We start from the raw sequence: 19,973 nt of genomic DNA on the forward strand, positions 1-19,973 counted from the left end.
TTACTAAGTTTCATGCCTTCTATCAGGTAAATTTTGTGTCCGTACCTCATATGAGCTCTTAAGGGCCATCATTGGCCCGCGTGTTATGTTAAATAGCTACTGTTATTTCAAAAATCTGTAAATTGATAATCTTTAAATGTGTGAAAACAACACAGACTTCAAGTGGTATAAGTCTAATTAAGTTTTACAACAAACAAACATTTGACATTTTGCCAATACATGTACTAGCAAAAAACCATAATTTAATATTTAATGAAATTTTATATAATACAGTTAGAAAAATGTCAATATGTGTGTCACACAAATAATAGAACATACATTATGCCACAGTGGATGATTGGTGTTTGAGACGCAGTCGTAGTTCGGAAGACGCGCAAAAGCAACTCACAATAGTGTTGATTATTTTAGTGTTTTATTCCATAAAGTACTCATATAACAGCAATAATAACAATTATCTTAGATAATCACAGTTCCTGACACACAGTATTAATTGTTTAGTTAAATAAATGTTTGTTTAGAAGCAATTTTTCTTGTTACGTTTAATGCAATTTATAATATGTATCACAGAATAACACAAGTCAAGTAAACAAGGACTGACACATTTTTATCCCCCGCCAAAGGCAGAGGGACTATAGTTTTGGTGTTGTCGTTCAGTCTGTCAGTCTGTCATCTGTTAGTCCGTCCATTCACAAACTTTTCCAGGTATATATCTCAAGAAACTATAATTATAAGAATTTGCATCATGAAACTTAATGAATTTATAGATATCAATGAGGAGAAGTGCCGTGTAGAAGAACCATAACCCTACACTTTCTTAAATAAGGGTTTATTGCTCTTTGTTGTTTTTTGTATGATGTAACTTTCAGGGGCTATATCTCAGACACGATAGAAGATTTCAACATGAAACTTCATGGGCGTATAGAATTAATAAGGAGAAGCTCCATGCACAAGAACCATAAACCCTTTACTTTCTTAAATGAGAGTTATTGCCATTTGTTGTTTTTGTATGATGTAACTTTTCAGGGCTATATCTCAGATATGATACAGTTTTCAACATGAAACTTCATGGGTGTATAGATATTAATAAGGAGAAGCTCCATGCACAAGAACCATACCCCTACACTTTTTTAAATAAGAGATATTGCCCTTTGTTTTTTTGTATGATGTAACTACAAAAAGTAAGAAAAGGCACAACCCTACAAATAAGCTTTAATTAGGTTATTCACCCATCAATAAACAAAATTTATTTGGTGGGGGATATCAATTAAAACGAATTTTCTTGTTGTTTATATTATAAAAGTGAGGACTTCATATAAAAGTTATTTATTCAAAATAAAGACTTGCCCTAAATTAGTTGTTTGCAAATAAGAATTTTCCCCAAAATCTTTATATAATTTAAAGTGAGGACTTAAGACACACAATTCATTTGATGAAAATAAAGACTTGTCCTACAATTTTTTTTTTTGGAAAATAATAATTTTTTCAATAAATGTGAGAACTTGATACACAATTCATTTGATCAAAAATAATACTTTTCCTCAATTACAATGTAGTTTTTTTTTTTTAAATAAGATTTTTCTCAAAAACCTTCTAATCAATCAAAATGAGGACTTTACACAGAACTTATTTTATTATAAAAGTGAGGACTTGACACACAGATTGATTTATCATAAAAGTGAGGACTTAATGCACACTTCATTTTATCAAAATGATGATTTCCCCTTTAATTAGTTTTTTCAAAATAAGATCTTTTAAAAAAAAAAGTATTTGCAATCAAAATGAGGACTTTACACAAAACTTATTTTATTATAAAAGTAAGGACTTGACACACATATTGATTATCATAAAAGTGAGGACTTAATGCACACTTCTTTTTATCAAAATGATGACTTGCCCTTCAATTATGTTTTTGAAAATAAGAACTTTCTCAAAAAAATTATTTGCAATTAAAATGAGGACTTTACACAAAACTTATTTTATTATAAAGTGAGGACTTGACATACAATTGATTTATCATAAAGTGAGGACTTGATACACACTTCATATTTTATCAATAATGATGGACTCCAGTTTTTTAAAATAAGATCTTTCTCAAAAAAATTCTTATCAAATCAAAATGAGGACTTACACAAAACTTATTTTATTATAAAAGTGAGGACTTGACATACAATTGATTTATCATAAAAGTGAGGACTTGATACCACAATTCATTTTATCAAAATGGATGACTTTGCCCTTCAATTAGGGTTTTTGAAAATAAGAATTAACCTCCAAAAAACTCTTTATTTCATCAAAATGAGTTCTTAACATACAATTCTTGGCAAGCATGTCTTATGAATCATTTCCTGAATACAATAATTAGATGGACACTGGACAGTTTATGTAGATTGATGTTGTGATTCAGCTTTCGATTTTGTGATGCAGGAGATGATGCCAATGATTCACCATTAGAAGATATGACGGTAACAGTGGTCCAGAACTTGGCTCAACCAGAGTTCCACCAACATTGCAAATGCACACAACCAGCAAAACATACCAAGGTACTTGGGAGAGAAAATATTTGGTGCTCATATTCAACCATTCTTGTAAAACTTCAACGCGGACAAGTTTATGGAAGTTGTGACAAAGGATTGCTCTCTTTCTTGTGAAACAGCTGGTAAGGCTGGTGATGCCCCAGATGCAATAGAAGACATTAATTTTTAGCTTGTCTATTGTATATGAAATATATATAGTGGAGCTATCCTACTCAACCCGGGATCGGCTTCCCGTAAGCGTAAGCGTGCAAATGTTAAAGTTTGCGTACTACCCCCAAATATTTCCTATGTCCCTTGACAAATTTCTTAAATATTTTTGCATACTTCTTTACCAACATGACCCCAACTTACAAACAAGAGCAAACAACTGTATCAAAAATTTTATAAGAATAATGGCCTTTTTTCCACTTAGAATATGCATATTATTAATAACTCTATGTAAAAGTTTGCGAACCACCCCAAATATTTCCTATGTCCCTTGACATATTGCTTTAATATTGTGCATACTTCTTTACCAACATGACTCAAATTTGACCCTGCCTTGGGGGGTCAAAAAATTGAAAATTTGCTTATTATATAAGGCCTATTTTGTGAAAACTTTAAAAATCTTTACATCCATAACCATTGGGCCTAGGGCTACCAAATTTGGTATGTAGTGACATCTAATAGTCCTCTACCAAGTTTGTTCAAATTATGCCCATGGGGTCAAATTTGACCCTGCCCTGGGGGTGTCAAAAATCGAAAATTTGCTTATATAAGGCCTATTTTGTGCAAACTTTAAAAATCTTCTTGTCCGAAACCGTATGGCATAGGGCTACCAAATTTGGTATGTAATGAACATCTTATGGTCCTCTACCAAGTTTGTTCAAATTAAGCCCCTGGGATCAAATTTGACCGTTCCCCAGGGGTCACAAAATTGAACATATGCTTATATTGGGCCCATTTTGTGCAAACTATAAAAATCTTCTTGTCCATAACCATTGGACCTATTTCTACTAAATTCGGTAGGTAGTGACATATAATAGTTCTCTACCTAGTTTGTTCAAATTATGCCCCTGGGAACAAATTTGACCTTGCTCCAGGGGTCACAAAAATGAACATATGCTTAAATAAGGCCTATTGTGTGCAAACTTTAAAAATCTTCTTGTTCTTAATTATAGAGCCTAGGGCTACTAAATTTGGTATGTAGTGATATCTAATAGTCCTCTACCAAATTTGTTCAAATTATTTCCCTGGGCTCAAATTTGACCCGGCCTCGGGGGTCACAAAACTGAACATATGACGTTTACCAGTGGAGATTACTGCGGCCGTTTGGCTGTGACCAACAACAACATCAACATCTTGTAAACATGAGATAAAACCCTGTAATTTAGTGCCATTTTAGGTCAGATGGTGACTGCTTACAAAGGCATTGAAGTAAGAACATATGTGTTATGAATGTTTTTCTTACAAACTGAAAAAAGTCGGGTTTTATTTAAATATGTTGAAAGTGACCATATATCTGGATGAAAATATTTTGGATGACATGTTAATTTCATGTCTTTTTTTGTAGTGTTAAAACCAGTTTAATAATATACTATTGATTTTAAAAACACAACTTCCATGAACATAATTATTTCAAGAAAAGTCAATATATGATACTGCAAAGTAAACTCAAACTTTGTATCCAAGAGAAGGTGTTGAATTAATGAAATGCAATGTTCTTAACTATCGTATATGCTGCTTTTTAATAACTAATGATTCATTGTTCCATTTGTGAATCGTGACTCATGAATTGTGGATATGATTGTCAATTGCTCAACAATCCATATATATTTCTGACCATTTTATAATTTTCTTAATATAAGTTATGAATTGATCTTAGAAGTCAAATGTATTACTTAATTAAAAACATTTATAAATATAAAGAAATAATCTTTAGATTATCATAATATTCTCAGGCCTGTTGGTCTTAGGGATGTGTGGGTTGATGAGCAATTTCTCCTTTTATCACAATTATTTCTACCCTACCTGATCATTTCCTTCATATTCCATTTTAATTTAATTGACATCTGCAACCTCTTTCAAATTGGGAAAGTCCAAAATGTGTCGTTTGGTAAAGGTTTAAGGCATTTTCATTCCTATGGGTCTTGAGAATCTGTTTCAAATCAAATGCGTAGATTTGATCGTCGGCGTCTAAAAATATGTGAAATAGAAAGAACGACAATATCTTTTGGAGAGATAAATGTACCTACGTTATAAGCAAAGGACCTGTGCAACAATTCCCTGGCTTTTAAGTCTGTTTAGTTAACACGCTAGTAACTTTTTCCATTTATAAAAATGCTCACCCTTTCAACTTTAAACCCCCAGTGGGACGAGGGATAAAAAGAGAAAGTCACATGCTTGAGTACATTTCAACCCATGCGCATTGCACGTTTTTTTTCGCAAAGAAAAAACAGTGGAGCGATACAGGGCTATCATGGCCCTCTTGTTTTGAATATACAGTTATTATATATGACTTATTACTTATTAAAGATCTTTGCTAAAAGAATATACAAACAAGACTTAATATCTCGGCTATCAAAACTATAGTATTCAGATTTTACATACTGATATCCATACACAAATTCTGGTATTCATTTATTTTCCTTGTCTTGACACTTTCTTCCAACAAATAACCACTTACTGTTAGATCAGCAATATTCGGACAGGTAAACTCTATCTAAAACCATGGTAAAGTCTAACCCCATTATTGCAGTTTATGGTTTATGTATAAATATGTGAAGTACATGTATGATTATAAAATTAAGAAATTTAGAAGCACAAGATAATGTATCACTTGTGACCAACCAATAGCTTTACAATAATTTTGCAAAACAGAAATGTACATGGTGTATAAAATTTAACTTAGATTTATTGGAATGTGAAATACATTTTTAAAAGCTGAATAACAGATCTATTAACATATTTCTCTCTGACAATACTAATGGCACAAACTTGACATTGCTTATTTGATGACTTGAATTGATAACACTCTTAAATAATTATAATGGACATGCTATGCCTTAAAAATGTTCTTTGGTCCAATTATGACATTTAAAAATTATTCAGTACCCATGCTTCAATAGCTCGTATAATCAGATTACCCTACCCATTGAATACCTGAACATTGTAATATATTTATAAGATATAATCGCTCCGCAAATTTCTTTGTGTGAGTGTAGTGTCAGGCAATTTGAAAAAGATCTACAATAAATTGAATTTCTTTCATATCATACCTTTCAAATCACTCGAAGCCTTTGACTAGTAATGGCTGCAATATGAGAACCATAGCTGAAACTTTCAATTTAAAATCCACTGGTGATCAGCAATTTAACGAACTTGTTCGAACATTTGGCCATTATTGAGGAGGGCATATTTTAGTCACACCTTACCTCTAATTCTGAGTTCTTGTGTGTGTATGTGTGTGAGTATTCTGTATGAAATTAGTATCATCTCTGTAATTTGTGCATTCCTAGAAGGATTTCAATGTCATTTTATATTTATGCCCCCCTTCGAAGAAGAGGAGGTATATTGCTTTGCACATGTCGGTCGGTCCGTCGGTCCGTCCACCAGGTGGTTTCCGGATGATAACTCAAGAATGCTTAGGCCTAGGATCATGAAACTTCATAGGTAGATTGATCATGACTCGCAGATGACCCCTATTGATTTTGAGGTCACTCGGTCAAAGGTCAAGGTCACGGTGACCCGAAATAGTAAAATGGTTTCCGGATGATAACTCAAGAAGGCTTATGCCTAGGATCATGAAACTTGATAGGTACATTGATCATGACTGGCAGATGACCCCTATTGATTTTGAGGTCACTAGGTCAAAGGTCAAGGTCACAGTGACTCGAAATAGTAAAGTGGTTTCCCAATGATCACTCAAGAAAGCTTATGGCTAGGATCATGAAACTTCATAGGTACATTGATCATGACTCGCAGATGACCCCTATTGATTTTCAGGTCACTAGGTCAAAGGTCAAGGTCAAAGTGACAAAAAACATTTTTACAAAATGGCTGTCACTACAACTGAGAGCCCATATTTTATATTTGCCTGACTACAGTACAGACACAGTGTACTTAAACAAAAAGCCCGTCAGCAGTGTTCTTTTTTCTCGATGGGTGACACTTCCCGGGGGATGGACACGCTACTTACCGCGTTGTTTGGCCGTCATTCACCTTGTTTCACGATGAAAAGGAGTCGGCAACATGGGAATTGGAAATATGCATTCCGCAAACTAGGATTCAACGTAAATAACCGAAATAATAAATATTCGGCCGATGGGGAAATGGCAAAAAATGACTTCGCAAACTGACAATCTGAAATTCAAATTCAGCAATCCGGTACAAAGATAGCGACGATCACAGCTTCATTGCTTTATTTGTCCGTTTCACCAATTTTAGATTTTTAACTGTGTAGAGGTTAAACCACTTTCGACAGCTAATTGGTGTTTATCTGTTGTGTAATGCCAATAAAGTTGTGAAAAACTAAAGAGTCAGTGTTTATTACATGTATTCCCTATCAGAGCTGTATGTGTAAGAAAAATAAATGAAATTATGAAGATGATTTATATACATGCTAACGCAGTGTAACTGTTAACAGATATTCATTTTCATTTTTACCCGTTACGGTTATCAGAAAGTCCCCAGGAAGCACTTTTTTTCATAATTTGTATGACACAATAAAACATTATTTGTACATGATCGTATTGCATTTAATCTAAATAAAATTTGCTCGTCCAATGAAAGTTGTGTCCCATAATGCATTGTACTCTTTACACTTCTGATGAATGGTGTAGGCCTCAGATTTTGGCTTTTTGAGAAAAAAAAACTGTTGAAAACATGCCCCTGGGGTAAATTTTGGCCATGCCCCATTACCCAGGTGAGTGATAAAGGGCATTTTTTCAATCTTGTCTAAAAAAATTCATAAATATAACAATGTTTCATTATAAATTTCTGCTTGAAAAGAGAAAATATGTATTGCTTAAATAAGGTTTATAGTAAATTAAAAACAGCGTTATTACATGTATACCCCTTTAAGCTACTGTAATCCTTTAGTTCAGAAACATTTCAAACAGCTTTATGGGGAACAAAATAATGTTCTATGGTCCAACCAGTTTGTATAATGTTTTAAAACTATTCAATATTCCCCACAGGATTTTGAATAGCTCAACAAATGAGATATTTTACACCTAAAGAAGATTCCTTTGTGTGAAATAGACATGCTCAAATATCCACAAACATTTTTGAGCATATTGTGGCCGCTTCTTCTGTTCGTCTGTGTGTCCGTCTGTGCACAATTTTTGTCCGGGCTATTTCTCAGCAACTCATGACCGGAATTCAATGAAACTTTATGGGAAGTTTCACTACCAAGAGGAGATGTGCATATTATCAGCGGGTTCTGGTCGGATGATTTTTCACAGAGTTATGGCCCTTTGAAATTTTCCATTAACTGTACATATAGTGCAATTCTTGTCCGGGCTATTTCTCAGCAACTAATGACCGTAATTCAATGAAACTTTATGGGAAGCTTCACTACCAAGAAGAGATGTGCGTATTATTAGCGGGGTCTGGTCGGATGTATATCCACAGATTTATCGCCCTTTGAAATTTTCTATAAAGCAATTATTGTCCCCCCAACTACTGTGCCCTCAAGACGTTTCCTTTTATCTGAATATATAGTGCAATATTGTGACAAAAAAAAACTTTGGGGAGCATTGATCACCGGTCTCCGACGGTTTCTTGTTTTATTATGTTTCCTTTAAGCTGAATAATGTTCAATATGATATTTAAGCAAATTAGCCAATGGTTTATTTAACCCATTCCAATAAGAATTGGAAACTTATCAACATTTTATTTGTATAACTTTATGTGCAATTTGCATGTCAGATTTTTGTGAATTAGTAGCTTTGATATTGCAATTGTTTAATTACTGTAATTTAAATCATACTTACAAAACCTTTAAAATCAATGCTATTAAGTCTCTATATATGAAGAAGACGACGCAGAAGAAGAGGACAAGGATGCATTCTACGACGCCTTCAAAGTGTTTCAAAGGACATCCCCCAACACGACATGCTGATGTTGCTCGGCGACTTCAATGCTAAGGTTTGCTGCGACAACAAAGACAAAAAGAGGACCATGGGAAGACATGGAGTGGATGTGATCACCAACAACGGGGAGAGATTAGTCAATTCTGCCAACAGAACGACTTGGTCATAGGAGGGACCCTGTTCGCGCACAAGGAGATCCACAAACTTACATGGACATCACCAGACAGCAGGACCCAGAACCAGATCGACCACATCATCATCACCTACACAAGGTCGATATATCGTATTAAATATATCATGCGTCGCCGCGACTGTCAAGAAAAATATTGTGCGTCGCCGCGACTTTTAAGAAAAATATTGTGGGTCGCCGCGACTGTCAAGAAGGACATCCCCCAACACGACATGCTGATGTTGCTCGGCGACTTCAATGCTAAGGTTTGCTGCGACAACAAAGACAAAAAGAGGACCATGGGAAGACATGGAGTGGATGTGATCACCAACAACGGGGAGAGACTAGTCAATTCTGCCAACAGAACGACTTGGTCATAGGAGGGACCCTGTTCGCGCACAAGGAGATCCACAAACTTACATGGACATCACCAGACAGCAGGACCCAGAACCAGATCGACCACATCATCATCACCTACACAAGGTCGATATATCGAATTAAATATATCATGCGTCGCCGCGACTGTCAAGAAAAATATTGTGCGTCGCCGCGACTTTTAAGAAAAATATCGTGGGTCGCCGCGACTGTCAAGAAAAATATCAAGTATCGCTTCGTGTTTCTAGTTTCGCCCTTGATGAAAGAAGTGCAAGATTATATATGGCACTATCAGGATTCCGTATGTTTTAGTATTTGCTCCTTGTTGTCCTGGGTATTGAACCCTCAGGGCAGGCAAGTCTAGTGGTTATGTTTTAGAATTTGCTTCTTTTTGTCCTGGGTTTTGAACCCCCAGTGCAATTTTTGTTTGTATGCCCCCAGTAGGGTGGAATATGGCAGTTTTACTGTTCATCCAATTGTCTGTGAAGTGAACTATTTCTAAATTTGTTAAGTGCTTGATTTAAAATTTGTAATTACCACTAAATGTAGATGTAAAATGACACAATTTTCATTCGAAGTTATGTAAATGTTCCTGAATTATTTGCACATGCACTATACCATGGCAGATTTGCAAAGCCTCTGACAAAGCAATAGATGGTTTACGTGGGTAATGTCTTTGACATATCTTTCTTTTCTTTTTTATTTGAGACATCTTCAGAAACAACGATAATTATTTGTAAAAATGGTTGAGTGTATGAGTGCACATTTGTGTGTCTGTTACTGTATGTATGTGTGTGTTCGGGTTTGTACAGATAGTAACTACATCATTCAGCACATCATTCAGCATGCAATTTTAAAATTAATAATTACAAAAGACCATCATTAGAAGGCGGTGTTTAACATGTAACACCTGTCTACCTTACTTAAAGGTCAAGGGCACACTAACAGGTCGAAGGTAAAATTTGTCCAAACTGTTACTTTGTCATTAATGGAGCAATAACTGACAACAAATGTTCACCAGTTTGTGTTAAGACCCATGTTCCCGGCTCAAAGTCAGACTAAAAGGTCAATGGTCAATCCAAACTGATACTTCAATAGTAATTATGCACTTCTTAAATAACTTGCCAAATGTGTTTAACAGTTACATGTAGAAACTTCTTTCATGTTCCCTTAAAGGTTAAGGTAACACTTAGATGTCAGTTGTCATATTTGAGCATTATACAGCTTGGCGAAACTTATTAATGGTCACGCATAAGGCATGTCTCCCTAATAATAATTACAGCGTATTATTTTCAGGTTTGCAAAAATGATATATTTTGATGTCAGATAGATCATGTGTTATTGCTAATTTAAACAAATTCATTTCAACATGCAATTTCAGCTAAGTAACCAGTTTATGTGATTTGCATAATAATAGCGTGTTCATGTCAACTTGTCAGTGTTATAGTTTATTGTACGTGTATTTCATATTCCTTTTTATTCACTTGTTTGAGAAATGGCTGAAATAAGAAAACATCAGACTTAATCCAAAGCATAAAGTTGTCCACCAAAAATGGACTGAATACAATTTTACATTTATGCTAACTTAATGGCAGTAATAAAAAGCTTGATGGGACAGTCAAGGTCACAAAGATGGCTTGGGACAGCTCTGGTTTGTCTACACCCCTTTTCAGTGTTTACATCCTGTATGCCAAGTAATAATTACTTTACCTTATTAGTGCACATAGCTTTTTAAAGGGGTTTATGGAAAGGGGTTTTATCCTCTGTATAACACTTGCTTTTTTCTTAATATTTTGTTATGTATTTCATTTTCATTTTATGTGATTCAATTGAAAGATGGAATTAACAAATTCCAAAGCAGGGTATTTATCATACAAAGAAACATGATATTCCCGTGGTAACTAAATTTACATTTATAATGATATAAAAATTTAACATTTCGTAACCATATAAGCTATAATCTCTTTTCAGTCGAATAAAACTTTACTGCCATGTCATGTGGTGAATTAAAAAATAACATTTTTTTGGTGTTAATATGATACCATTAACAACTCTGTCATATAATTTTGATATCACATACCACATCAATTATGTTAATTCGTTTAGGATAGGTGGATTTATTTCAGTTGGATAGCATATATTCAGGTGTTCAGTAGCCTGGTAGGCGCCTTGTATATCATTAAAAGCGGGATAGCATCTTAAAATGTCACATTCAAATGAAATATCACTTTTCACATAGTTTATAGTCACAATGAAACATGTTTGTCTATATTTGTGTATTTGGTATTGCAGGGTATGTTTGTATCACCTGTAGTGATAGCTCTATTCTGTTTACCCTCTGTATACAAAAAACGATCTTGATGAGAAAAGACAGAAACAAACATGTACCGGTATTATTTCTGTAATGCCTTTCTATAATGGACAAAGAAATCTTGATATAATACTCTTAATTTTCTTTTTTGTTTGTATTCAGTGTACTTATTGCAAATGCTAAACCAGGAAATATGAATAAAAGTATGTTTTCATATAACCTTGAAACCTGTGTTGAAAAAGAGAATGTTTTTTTTTTATTTAGGACAATTTTTTGGTCTGTGTAGCCCTTATTTCACTAAAATGGACATGTTTTATTTTCAATAATCAGATTTTTCTTGTGATCAGATGGCATCGAAGAGTCGAAAAATTGTTAATAGGTCAAACTAAGGATATCTGTGCTGAGATTCAATTTGTTAACTTATAATATGATTTGAAAAAATCTCAACAAGATGCTATGCAAACTATGTGTAATTTACTGATATTTTAGTCATAAAGCACAGTGTATTAGAATTTATCATACCACCACATTGATATCTGCCTGATAAAACGTTGCATGATATATTTTTAGCTCACTTGAGACTAGAAGCACATGAGGACGCTCCAACCCAACCCTCAAACCATAATCTGGGACAAGACTATACGCACATGAGGACGCTCCAACCCAACCCTCAAACCATAATCTGGGACAAGACTAGACGCACATGAAGACGCTCCAACCCAACCCTCAAACCATAATCTGGGACAAGACTATACTCACATGAGGACGCTCCAACCCGACCCTCAAACCATAATCTGGGACAAGACTAGACACACATGAGGACGCTCCAACCCGACCCTCAAACCATAATCTGGGACAAGACTATACTCACATGAGGACGCTCCAACCCAACCCTCAAACCATAATCTGGGACAAGACTATACGCACATGAGGACGCTCCAACCCAACCCTCAAACCATAATCTGGGACAAGACTATACGCACATGAGGACGCTCCAACCCAACACTCAAACCATAATCTGGGACAAGACTATACGCACATGAGGACGCTCCAACCCAACCCTCAAACCATAATCTGGGACAAGACTATACGCACATGAGGACGCTCCAACCCAACCCTCAAACCATAATCTGGGACAAGACTATACGCACATGAGGACGCTCCAACCCAACCCTCAAACCATAATCTGGGACAAGACTAGACGCACATGAGGACGCTCCAACCCAACCCTCATACCATAATCTGGGACAAGACTATACTCACATGAGGACGCTCCAACCCAACCCTCAAACCATAATCTGGGACAAGACTAGACACACATGAGGACGCTCCAACCCGACCCTCAAACCATTATCTGGGACAAGACTATACTCACATGAGGACGCTCCAACCCAACCCTCAAACCATAATCTGGGACAAGACTATACGCACATGAGGACGCTCCAACCCAACCCTCAAACCATAATCTGGGACAAGACTATACGCACATGAGGACGCTCCAACCCAACACTCAAACCATAATCTGGGACAAGACTATACGCACATGAGGACGCTCCAACTCAACCCTCAAACCATAATCTGGGACAAGACTATACGCACATGAGGACGCTCCAACCCAACCCTCAAACCATAATCTGGGACAAGACTATACGCACATGCTCTGGGACAAGACTATATGCACATGCTCAAAGCCCAGTTTTCCCAAAACGCAACTCAAATTTTAATGCTTCTCTTACTACATAGAAACCATACAGTGTGAACTTCATTTCAATTTGTAACCCTGATATAGTGATCAGTTATCTCAGCAGTCTCAAACATCTCACTTTTCATTATTCCCCTCAAAATCAGCATTCATATTGGCCGTAAAGAATGTCATAGTGGTATAAAATTGCATAAGCTAGAATTCACCAATCCATACAACTCCATCATCAGACATTCAGTTGCAACCATCCGTTATATATATGAAATTTATGCAACTTTTAATTTATTCAACGTTTTCAAATAAATGAAATTCTTAACATATCATATCTTATTATCCATTCATTTGTAGCCGACCGTCAAATATATATCATACATCAAAACATGATACAAATTATATCAAATTTAAAACGCATTTCTACCGAACAAATGTTAAAACATATTCTAGGTCAATCACATTAAATTAAATATATACCCTACAAACACATAACTTTTGTTTATTATAATTTCTCAAATATCAAACATATTTTTTATAGGTCAATGACACAAAATGTTAACCCATTTATGCCTAGCGTCCTGAAAAAAAGGACTTTGCAAACAGCGTAGACCCAGATGAGACGCCGCATGATGCGGCATCTCATCTGGGTCTGCGCTGTTTGCTTTAAGGAATTTCTGTAAGAAATATTCTAAATATAGAAATAAATATACTAGACATCCCTAATTTTGGAAATAAATTGATCCAATCTAGAAGGATGGGAGAGTCCACTTGGCATAAATGGGTTAATGACTATTTGATTGAGAACATTACATCAACAAATAGCCTTCATCAGCTAACCAAACTGATGCGCTACCCTGTCTAATTGGGGATTAGCATGTGAGAGCATCATATGTCAGCGCTAATTAGATAATTAATCTATTTCCAACCGTAATTAATTTATGTATGAAAGGTCTTGTATTAGCAAGGTGTCCCATCAAGCAAATGACACACTTAAAATCAACCCTTTGCATGCTGGGAAATTTGTCGTCTGCTAAAATGTTGTCTGCTTAATTTCTTAAATTAGCATTTTCTTCGATTTTTTTTCCAGAAAATACTATCAAAATAGCAAACAGTTTGGATCCTGGTGAGACGCCACGTTCTGTGGCGTCTCATCTGGATCCAAACTGTTTGCAAAGGCCTTCAAAATTGGGTTCCAGCACTGAAAGAGTCAAGCAAACCATCAACCACTTTTTCAAAGGTGTATCATGACCCAGCAGAGGTTTGTATAACCCAGCTATGCAGGTTTATGACAATAATACAATGACCCTGTCACAATTTCCATTGAAGTATTGCATTATTGACTCTATCATTACTTTGTATAATGATTGGGTTATGATAGTATAGGTATTGATGTTTGTGTTAATTTGTATGGTATGCCAGTAGTGTAAATGTTGTAGTTTACATTAATCCTTTGCCAGTTTGTTTTCTGTTTTCTTTGGTTGGATTCTTATTGAATGACACTTAATTGTGTGTATTCTTTTACTTGATTTCTCATTATTTGGCAAGATTGTATTTCTTATTCTGTGACTGGATTCTTTATTCTTTGACTTGACTTCTCATACAATTTAGCAATTTTGACTGTATTCTGTATTTCATATTCTGTGACTCCTAGCTGGTTTTATTAATCTTTGACTTGATTTCTTATTAAGTGGATTCATGGATTGGATTCCCTATTCTTTCAATGGAATCTAAAATCCGTCCTTTTTGTCTGAATTCCCATATTATTTGACTGGATTATGTATTATTATATGTTTTTTTACTGTCTTACTGAATTTCTTGTTTATGCTATATACTTTATTAATGTACATAGCCGGATTCCTCATTTGTTTTCTTAAATCTGTAAGCTTAGTAGTCTTTGGCTTCATTTCTTATCCTTTGGGTTAATTCTTAGATCATTTTGCTAATTTTATTCTTTGGATTAATTACAATTTGTTTGTCTGGATTCTGTGTTGGCTTCATTTATTTATCACCTTCCATTCTTTGACTTGATAGGTTTCTATGTCTATACTGCACTCTTGGGATGTATTGATATGGCTTGGTTATGTCATCAGCAAACTTAAGATTTGTTTGAACTGGGGTAACATAAACATTTAGTGCCTGTTGATGTTAAAGAAGGATGTCTAATGCTTTATCCTGGCAACTATCAACCAACCACATGCTGTTGTTTCAATCGCTTACTTTCATTTTATGAAAGTCCAATGTTTACTTCATGCATTTACTTCATGTGTGTTGTAAAGTACATTTTTAAAGTACATTTCGTTTAGGATGGAGATAAATTATTTTACCCTTTCCCACTCAGAAGCAAAGTGAAAATGGCTGTGTGCAAACAGCATAAACCAGAACAGCTTGCGAGTAACTCGAGTCACTTGCGGACTGTTCAGGTTTTATGCTGTTTGCTGCTCATCAGTATCTAAGGGATGGAAATGAAGCCTTTAAAACATGAATTCAAAGGAAAAAAATGGCCATAAATGAGCTTGTCCGGGCCATAACTATGTTGTTCATTGTGAGATTTTAAAATCATTTGGCACATTTGTTCACCATTATTGGACGGTGTGTCGCGCGAAAGAATTACGTCGATATCTGCAACGTCAAGTTCACACCTGTGAGGTCAAAAATGGCCATAAATGATCTTGTCCGGGCCATTACTATGTCATTTATTGTGAGATTTAAAAAAAACCTGGTACATTTGTTCACAGTCATTGGACGATGTGTCATGCGAAAGAATTATGTCGATAACTCCAAGGTCTAGGTCACACTTGGAGTTCACAAGTAAAAAAATGGCCATAAATTTGGACGGCATGTCATGCGAAAGAATTCAAGATTTCAAAAGTCGAAATGGCCATAAATGATAATGGCATTATAATTATAAAAAATCGCCATAAATTTAATTCTCTTGTTTTGTAAAGACAGCATGCAAAATAGTCTGTGTCAATGCGGCACGTGGGGGTATACATCACGTCTGTGACAAAGCTCTAGTTTGCTTAGTAAAGATCTTCATTAACTTTTATTCAACAAAATAATGGGAGAATGTAGAATATAATCATCGTACCTTTCTGTTGGTGCATTGGTTTTTAGAGCCTTGCATTTTCCTTTAATTTATAAAGGTCATGATATTTCAAACTGTGTTATAGAGTCCCACTTTTGTCAAATAACCCTGAAAATTAGGTTAAACAAGAAGATTACTCATATTTTAATTTATTAATGTGTCATATAATGAAATACAGCATTCTCTTTGCTCCATTATATTATTTTGTATAAAAAGTAGTTTTTTTGTGTCTTAATGTGATTGTATATTTATGATGCATAAAACATGAATACTTTTCACTGTCAAACTATCGTTCTTGCAATTTTATTTTCAGAAATAGTATTTTTTGTGAACACTTAATCTAGTGAATATAATGCTTTTCTTATTGCAAACAAATGTTGTTGTTTTTTACGTTATGTATGAATGACTTTTACTTTATTTCCAGACTGCCGAATGTTTGGTCAGGAAAAAGCATCCAACAATGTTGCGACAGGCCCATGTTTTTTAGTTTATCGAGACTAGTCGTGAAACACAGACTTCTGATTCATGGAGTGCGGCAAACATATCTGTGCGACTCGTTCACTCCATTGTAAAGACCCGCACGGCATTAAAATGGATATCATCCGACGTTTGCAAACGATGGCTGCATGAGGTCTGCGTCTCACAACCTACATCCCAAGATAGCTTTGTGTGTGATGTTTGTATTGCACAATATAGTTGATGTATTGAAACCAGGCTTTAAAAATAAATCAAGGTCAACTACAATTTAAAATTAAAACTAGAAATGGCGCGGCAGAGGCCGACGAGTATCCCCACGCCGCATGTTTGACCCAGGGGCGCCCTAGGTTTGGTAATGGGGCCATGCATAGTCGAGGCTTTGTTGATTCTGGTGGCAGTGAAAATGTTAAAATCAAAGTCCTTAATACAAGAGTAAAATTCACTTGGATTTAGGTCCTCATCCTGCTCTCCTAAAAAATCTAATACTGAATCAACTTCACTGACGTCCAATATGTACATATCATCCTCATTGGAATGAGATGGCTGAACTTGCTCTGTTATAGCCAATTTTCATGCTTCTGCTTTGGAAAAGTTATGTTTTGAGGTTAAATGGTTGACTCAATAGTAGCGTCTCAGAAATTTTATATCGCAATCTTGTACACAACAATGAAAATGTTAAATTTCATGTCTGTCATTGATGTGCCTGTTCAAGAGTCCTTTTTGCTTTAAATTGTTTGTCACATTTTTCACACTTGAACATTTTGAAAGATTTTCATAATGAGTCTAAAAGTGTGATTGAACAAATTGAAAGTTTCAGCCCTTTTATAGATTCTTGAGGCGCTATTCCATGAGTTTCTCATGCTTTTTATGCTTGACTGCATTCTATCTCTTCTCTGAAATACAGGTGTCCCTTTGCACCAATATTTTATAATCCCTTGTATAAACATTAGATGGATGAGCTAAACCATTTCACAGATGAATTAACACAAATAATTGACTACTAAATACATCTCTGCGCCACTACTGTGTAACTCTATATATGTTTTCAATACACAAGCTTCATTGTTGAATAATTCCTTTGTCCGATGAAAATGCTTGCACTTCTTCTGATTGGGTAGATAACCACTTAATAGATTTCGAAATTTAAACGCGGACCTTAAGTTCAAGGTCAAGGTCACAGGGGTCAAAACTTTTTAATGCACATGGAAAGGTCTTGTCCAGATACACATGCATACCAAATATGAAAGCAATATCTGAAGGTACACAGTAGGTATGAGCCTTTTTCGAATCGTGTTTGCAGATTTCGAAACCTAAACGCTGGCCTAAAGTTCAAGGTCAAGGTCACAGGGGTAAAAAAGTGTATGCGCATGGTAAGGTGTTGTTCAGATACACATGCATAGCAAATATTATACCAATATCTGAAGGGACACAGTAGTTATGAGCCTTTTTCGAATCGCGGTCGCAGATTCAGAAACCTGAACGCTGACCTCAAGTTCAAGGTCAAGGTAGCATGTACAAAATTGTATGCGCATGAAAAGATGTTGTCTAGATACACATACATACCAAATATGACAGCAATATCTGAAGGGACACAGTAGTTATGAGCCTTTTTCGAATCGCGGTCACAGATTTCAAAACCTTAAAACTGGCCCAAAGTTCAAAGTCAAGGTCACAGGGAAAAAAATTTTCATGCGCATTTAAAGGTGTTGTCCAGATACACATGCATACCAAATATAAAAGCAATATCTGAAGGGACACAGTAGTAATGAGCCTTTTTCTAAATCGCGGTCGCAGATTTCGAAACCTGAAAAAATGACCCCAAGTTCAAGGTCATAGGGGTAAAAAAATTGTGTGCGCATGGATAGGTGTTGTCTAGATATACATACATACCAAATATGAAAGCAATATCTGAAGGGACACAGTAGTTATGAGCCTTTTTCGAATCGCGGTCACAGATTTCGAAACCTTAAAACTGACCCAAAGTTGAAGGTCAAGGGTAAAAAATTGTATGCGAATGGATAGGTGGTGTCTAGATACACATGCATACCAAATATGAAAGCAATATCTGAAGGGACACAGTAGTTATGAGCCTTTTTCGAATCGGGGTCGCAGGAAAATCACTGACCCGGCCCCACCCTGACCCCAATAACTTTTGGCCAAGGGGTCAGATCAAAATTCCGTCGCTGTCACCGTCGTATATATGCTCATAGCTACCATGTGTGTAAGTTTCAAGGTTCTAGTGCTAATAGTGTAGGAGATAATAGTGTCCAGGACGGACAGATAGACAGACGGCGGAGCTAAACACAATATCCCCACCCTTTTAAAAAAACATGGGGATAAAAAAAAAGGGTAAAGATGAGTACTAAAATTTTGTGTGTACATGGTTTACCTGCATAAATAGTTTGAAATTGCATATATATTTAAATTTTAGAACAACAAAGTAAATGTTGAAAATGGTTCATGATAGTTCTTTGTATATTGTTAAATCACTCATTTTAGGGCAATTATAATTTTTTGTTTAAAAAGGCAATCTTACTCAACATCTGCGGATTTAAGGTGATACATGTATTGATACTGATTTTAAGTTGATGCCATGTTTTATACAGATAACTTGAATGTACCGATAGTTTTCTATTCATTGCTTTGTAACTGAAATAATGAATTTTTTACCACCTTCCTGTTACTTTTAATTTAGTGTTTTGTGGAAAATGAGATTTTCATGTTAAAAAGTATGCATTATTCAAGATAGATTAAATCAAAGACAACTGTTGATACCTGCACATGGATATTTCATTCCTTATGTGTGTAATTTCCTATCCTTGACATGCATAAGTAATCATGTAAGAAACAATTTGTTTGCAGCTGGTTGTTACTGCATGTGTAATTTCTATTCAAAATGATGGTTTTAATAACATGTGATTCAATGAGAAATGCATTTCTCAACTGAAACATTTCTTAATTTATATATAAATCATATTTACTATATCATGTGCTCATGCATACATATTGCTTATTGTTAATGTCTTAATAAACCAAGAGTATATTATCAATATGTGTTGTTGCTCGAAAATATGTTTTTGTAGCAGGAAGTGCTTTGGGCTCGATTAATCTGAGAACTCAACAAAATATTAATAAAATCCTTCTGTGCCTTTTAGTTCTGAAAACAGAAGTAGCCAGTTGGTATTACACATCTCCTAAACAAGAACAGCACAATGAAACTTAAGGTCCTAAAATAATAAATTTTATAAAATC

At 35.2% G+C, this 19,973-nt stretch overlaps 1 protein-coding gene and 1 long non-coding RNA gene across 2 annotated transcripts in view; one reads left to right on the top strand and one right to left on the bottom strand.

Moving 5' to 3' along the window:
* The first annotated feature begins 4,799 nt into the window (after positions 1 to 4,799).
* Positions 4,800 to 19,973, top strand: part of LOC127862967 (beta-1,3-galactosyltransferase 1-like) — a 91,089-nt gene continuing 75,915 nt past the window's right edge. Inside the window, exon 1 of the mRNA XM_052402244.1 lies at positions 4,800 to 4,810. The gene's annotated coding sequence lies outside the window, so the exon portion shown is untranslated. The remainder of the gene's footprint in view (positions 4,811 to 19,973) is intronic.
* Positions 18,181 to 19,014, bottom strand: LOC127862974 (uncharacterized). The gene is made up of 2 exons (XR_008040882.1): positions 18,687 to 19,014; positions 18,181 to 18,359 (listed from the first exon to the last, which is right to left on the bottom strand). It is a non-coding gene; the product is annotated as an uncharacterized LOC127862974 (long non-coding RNA).

This window comes from Dreissena polymorpha, chromosome 16, assembly GCF_020536995.1.
Source record: "Dreissena polymorpha isolate Duluth1 chromosome 16, UMN_Dpol_1.0, whole genome shotgun sequence".
Classification (NCBI taxonomy): Eukaryota; Metazoa; Mollusca; class Bivalvia; order Myida; family Dreissenidae; genus Dreissena; species Dreissena polymorpha.